The sequence below is a fragment of the Nothobranchius furzeri genome, chromosome 5 (assembly GCF_043380555.1).
Source record: "Nothobranchius furzeri strain GRZ-AD chromosome 5, NfurGRZ-RIMD1, whole genome shotgun sequence".
NCBI classification, from domain to species: Eukaryota; Metazoa; Chordata; class Actinopteri; order Cyprinodontiformes; family Nothobranchiidae; genus Nothobranchius; species Nothobranchius furzeri.
This window is the reverse complement of record NC_091745.1, coordinates 11,538,791-11,544,790: the sequence shown is the minus strand read 5'-3', so window position 1 is coordinate 11,544,790 and position 6,000 is coordinate 11,538,791.

Below are 6,000 nucleotides of genomic sequence, written 5' to 3'. Positions count from 1 at the left end.
ATCCATGCATGTCAACATCATTACATTTCAGATGCAATTAATTCCTAGGTCTGCAGAAACCTCAGGCACATCCCGTTTACATCCATGCACTTCCCGATTTTCTCCATCTATCAAAAAGACCATTTTTACTGTGGCGTATGTTTATTTTACAATTAATGTGCAACATTGCTATTTCAGGCGCTGTGGCCACAGAGGCCTGCTTCATAGGAATAATGTTTCCATCTCCTGCCACATTTCCCAAAATGATGAAGTACACCAACATCTTAGGAAACAAATCTCTGTTGCACCCTTCGAGATGAAATTAAACAGCTTTCCTGGAGAGTTACGAACTAGCATCATCAGCAGGCGTGTGATGAGTGTCTCAGGTGTTCACATTTATTTATCATCCTTTAAAGAATGCACCTTTGTCTTTTCAAACAGCAGAACGCATCTTTTCCTGAATGACTCATAATTCACTGCTGCTCATTAAAAACCCCAAGTGATGTAATGCACTTCACCCAACAAAGTTTAAAAGGCCTATACTTGTTTAATGCTTCATCAAGGACTCTAAAGGGAATTAAACTTGTTAGCCATTCACCCACTCACACACTAATGGTGATGGGGCACATTGACAGATAATTAGCCTCAGTTGGCCCTGCAACCACCAGCAGCAAGGCAGGTGATGCGTCTTGCCCAAGGAAACAGCAAGTGCGACAGATTTAACCGGCAAATCAATGTGTCACAAAACAAACACCCGACTACTGATCCACTGTCAGCAAAGATCAGAAGAATTGAGTTGTGCCCACTTGGGTCAAATCCTGAAAATAAAGTGCAATCTCATGCAGCATCACGAGATCTTGCATGATTAGATTGCAGTTAGTGTTTTGTGAATAAGTCTTAATGATGTCCACACTTTAGGATCCCCGAGATAGAAAAGCGCAGTTGCAGCACCATTAAAATTTAAGAATTACAATAGGTTTACTTTACTGAGTTACTGTGGTTCCCAAGTCACTTGGCTATGGCAGCCATATTGAATTGGGTTGAGTTGAAAAGTGTGGTTTAAACATGTTTAGTAGTTCTTAAGTATATTGTGGACGGGCAAACAAGGATGACTCAGTTAATAGCAATGACGTGCTTGTTAAAACATTAGTTCTGGGAGTTTGAAGTGAATCACTCTCAGCTACTTGTAATGATTCGTTAGTTACATCTTACGTAATGAACCATCAAAGGTGAGATTCCATAGAAAACATGAAATCAATTTGATGCATCTTTGAATATTATTTTAAACAGAAGATTGGAACTTTTTATTGCAGGGATTAGGTAACACTTTATATTAACCCAGAGACAAGAGAGAGAGAGAGAGAGAGAGAGAGAGAGAGAGAGAGAGAGAGAGAGAGAGAGAGAGAGAGAGAGAGAGAGAGAAAAGTTTTAAAGTTGAAGAAGATTTATTTCTAAACAATTTAAAATAAGGGTAACTCTAACTCTAAACACTCTCTGTGATGAATGCAGTAGCGGTTTTAGGCACGGGCAGACAGGGCAGTTGCCCGGGGCAGCATCTTTTCATGACACAAAAGGGGCGCACAAGCGCTGAGTAAAAAAATAAAAAAGAAAGAAATCTGCGCCGCACCGAGATTTTCTATTTTCTGTCATATCACAGTGTCTGGATTGGAAACACAGAAAACAAGTTGGCGCCCCCTGCAGCTGCAGGCGCTCCTGCTGACTGAGAATGTTCACGTGCACGTGCGTGTATGAAGAAGAGGCAGGGGAGGGGTGTGGCGGGGGAATTCACCTCTGGGTCTTTCCCAAATGAAATGAGCGGGTAGGGGCTGAATCAACTGTGTTAACATGGCTAAAGTCAATCACATCTTGATGTTCTTCCATTTAACGCACATTTCACTCATAATATCATAAACACAGACCCCCCCCCCCCCCATCAAGGTCAAATTGTGTAGTCCTGACTAAAGGAAACTTACTGAGTCAAGAGCCAAACAGAAGAGATGAACATAAAAAGGCTAAAACCACCAGGTGCCCGATTCAGGAAAAAAAAGAAAAAAAGAGGAGAAAGATAAAGGTATGTACACTCTTATGATGCATGTTTTCAATTTTTGAACCAGTTAACTGGGATTTTAACGGTTAAATTTGGTCAACTAATTGCTAACAGAGCTAATAGGGCTGAAATATTGAAACAAATATTCAAATGGTTCGAAAAAATTCCTTGAATCGTTTTTTACTGATTCAAACTAGGATTTGTTAAATGCTCAAATGGCTCAAAGGGGGCCTCGCCCGGGGAGTAATTCCATGTAGAACCGCCACTGGATGAATGGATCTAGGTGTGAATTAAGGAATGTTGTTATCAGAACTCTCGTTTCCAGAGAAGCATTAGTTCTGTGTGGGAGCAAATGTTTTTGCTCTAAACTACAGTCGGACTTTCAAAATCACATTCAGACCAACACATTCTCACACCCTAAGCGTCGGAAACAAACGCTTGGTCAGCCACCCTCCACGTCAGACCCCAGACGCCAAAAGTGTTCTTTTTCGTTACTTATGTGCAGTGTTGCCACAGTTACTTTGACAAAGTAATATATTACAGACTACTGATTACTCCTTTCAAAAGTAACTTAGTTACTTTACTGATTACTTTATTTTTAAAGTAACTAAGTTAGATTACTAGTTATTTTATTGGTTACTTTCAGAAGCTGCCAATAACACTCCCCACTGCCTCAACATAAAAACTTCAACCGGTTTTGCCAATACTCACTTTATTGGAAGTGTATTTTAACAGTAACGTCAACAATATTTCTCCTGACATTTGAAGTTGAACTTAAAACTTTTTTCCTGACAGAAATACTTGTTTGTATGAAAATAAAGAAAGTCTTTGACTTTATTTAACATAAATACTTTAAAAAAAATGAGTCTTTCTTGACTTCATTTCACATGAAAGCTTTTTATAAAAAACAAACAAAGAGTCTTTCTTGACTTCCCTTAAGATACTTTTCATACCATCCACATGTAAGCACTATTGTCCGCTTTTGTAACTTTGGAGTAATCTTATGAAAAAAAAGAGAATGCAGGTCCAACTTAAATTGCCTTACTTCCTTGCAAGTAATTGATTTAAGTTAATCAACTTGAAAACTTTAATAAATTTATTAAGTGACTTTGATAAATTTAATTCAATCACTTGTAAATAGTTCTTTAAATTGGATTCCCTATTCTCTTTTTTTTCAGTACATGTTGTCATCACATGTTATGGGGGAAACAGTAGAGTGGGGTGAGTAAACCAGTGGTTGTACCTCATTAACAGAAGCTTCTCAAACCTTTTGTCAGAAAGTCGATTTCTTTTCGGCGTGAGCACCAAACCCCCAGACTAAAAAGCCGCTCCACAGGAGCACTTGATGGGGTTGGAGCGTTATACTTTAAGAAGATTGTCTTTATGCTTGGAAACTTATGCAGAATCTGAAGGTCGTAGCCTGACATCAGGTAGTCCATGACTTCTTTTTCTGCATAATAGGTCTCCTCCTCTGGCTCTGCCTCAAAAGTGAAAAAGTCCATCTCACCTTGGCTGCTAGATGTAGTAGCACTGGGTACACTGGCAGGGTTGTTTGCCAGAGGAGCAGTGGTGCAACACTCTGCTGTCAGAAGCTGTTTTACTTGCTCCCTCCTTCCTGCATCTCTCAGCCATCGGAGTTTGAATTTTGGACAACTGGCAGCTGCGAGGAGGGCATCTTTGTCATCCAGCACACCGGCGAAACGAATCTGAATAGCCTAAAAACATAATTGATATTTTTATGCCTAAAATGTATTATGTTATTGAATTATTTGCAAACAATGCCTAATATGAGATCAGTATTATGGATTTATTTTGTTTTACGTGACTTGTAAACATTTTAATTGTTTTAATCTTATTTTTCAATGATAATTAATATTCTGTTCCATGTTTGTGAATTGTATGAAGCAATACATTTGACTAATTTCAAGATGGAGCATACCTGTACAATGGCATCTGGAAGGCCTGCAGTCATCCTGGAGAGGTCATCCTTCACAGCCTGGGTCTTCTGCATCAGAACTTCAAGTGTTGGTAGTAAAGTTCCATATGGACAGTCGCCTTGTAAAATGTCCAATGCTGCAGTCAGAGGTTTCATGGCCATGCAGTACTCATGCAGGAACTGGTATTCTTGATCTTTGAAGCACTTCAGTCCTAGCTTTGTGCACAGAGTATTCAGCTCACCCATGGGGATTTCTGCAATTCTCTTTACAGCATCAAAAAAGGAATTCCACCTTGTGGATGTTGGTATTAGGAGCTTTCTTTTGCTGATTTCTTCCACGGTTTCTGATGCAAGTGTAGATCTACTCGATTTGGTCCATAGAGCTGTGCATTTTGCTGTGCTGCTCCTATACACAGACCTGCTCTCTGCATTGGTTGTTAAATGTTTCTCCACATCACGTGTGCAAATTATGTTGATGGTGTGCGAAGCACACCTGCGGTGCGGGGGAAGAGACAGCTGACCATCACTTTCATTCTCAGCTGAGAGGATTTCTGACAGATCTGAAAAAGTGACATCATCGTCTTTCGGGGTGGACTCTTCCTCCTCCGTCTCATCATCGGACTCCGTGACATGATGATAAACTTGAAACGCCTTAACAAAGTTGGATCCATTATCAGTAACTGTTGCAACTACTTTGTTGAGTAATCCAGAAGAGGAGTGAATGTTTTCGATTTCTGTACCAATGACATCATACGTGTGTCTACCACGAATTCGCCTACATGCTAATGCAACCTTGTGGCGCTCTAATGTGGTTCTACTGATCCAGTGGAGCGTTACTCCCATGTAGCTTCTGTTGTTAGCAGTCCAAATATCCGCGGTAGTTGAAACAAAGTCAATCTCATTAAGTGCGGCCTTCAAATTTCTCTCCATTTCTGTAAACTCCTTCTCCAAGTAAGAAGTAAAAGTCGTTCGGTGAGGCAGCTCGGCATTAACAGAAGTAGGGATCTTTTTTATTATGGCACGAAACGAGGGAGAGTCAACAGTGTTTATAGGTAGCATTTCTTCTACAATATACTGCACGACCAACTTCTTCAATTCTTCATCACTTACTGGTTTTGCACCAAAGTCCAACTTTTGTTGTTTGGGGGATGTAGGACCTGCGGAAGTCACGGCTCTCTGCTTCGGACCCCTTGGTGGGACTCTCTCTGTGAGTTTGACTGTGCCGTGCTGCGACTCCAAATGTTTCTTTAAGTTTGACGTCGTGTTTTTGAAGGTAGATAACACTTTTTCGCCAACACAGAGTGTACAACGAACCTTAATATTGAAATCTTTAGCTGACAGAAACTCAAAATAGTGACCATATTTCCAGCTAAAGAACGCACATCTCTCTCCCTCCATTGTTGTTTACAATTTTTTACGTCGCTAGCTGCTCGTGAGCGGAAAAAGTGACCTGCCGCTTATGTGACGTTTCACGAGTCACGAGGTCACGACACGTATAATTTTGATTAAAAAAATAATAACGCACTGTGGTTTGGAAAAGTAACTTTAATCTGACTACTGTTATGGAAATAGTAATGCGTTAGATTAGTCGTTACTAAAAAAGTGGTCATATTCAGAGTAACGCGTTACTAAGCAACGCGTTACCGGCATCACTGCTTATGTGCGAAAAGGGTTTTTTCCCTTTTGTAACTGCAGATCCCAATGCAGCGTAAAACTGACGTGATTAGTAGGGATGAGCCGGATACTCGTTTCAGACGATACTCGTCTGAAACGAGTATCCGGTACGGATAAAGCATTTTTGACGAGTACGAGCATGGAACGAGTAAAACTGGTAAATATCTGTAATCGTGCTGAAGGAAAATCCTCATTGGGTAACTGACTGTCTTCACGCTCGGTGATTAGCCAGTAAAATAGAGAGCCCGCCCCTCCCTACACACAAAACTGCAGCCGGGAGCTCACAGCTCAGTCCGTGTCCGGTTCATCCACGCACACACACAGACAGTAACGGATCTCTCTGTGCTTGCTTCACTGTTCACGT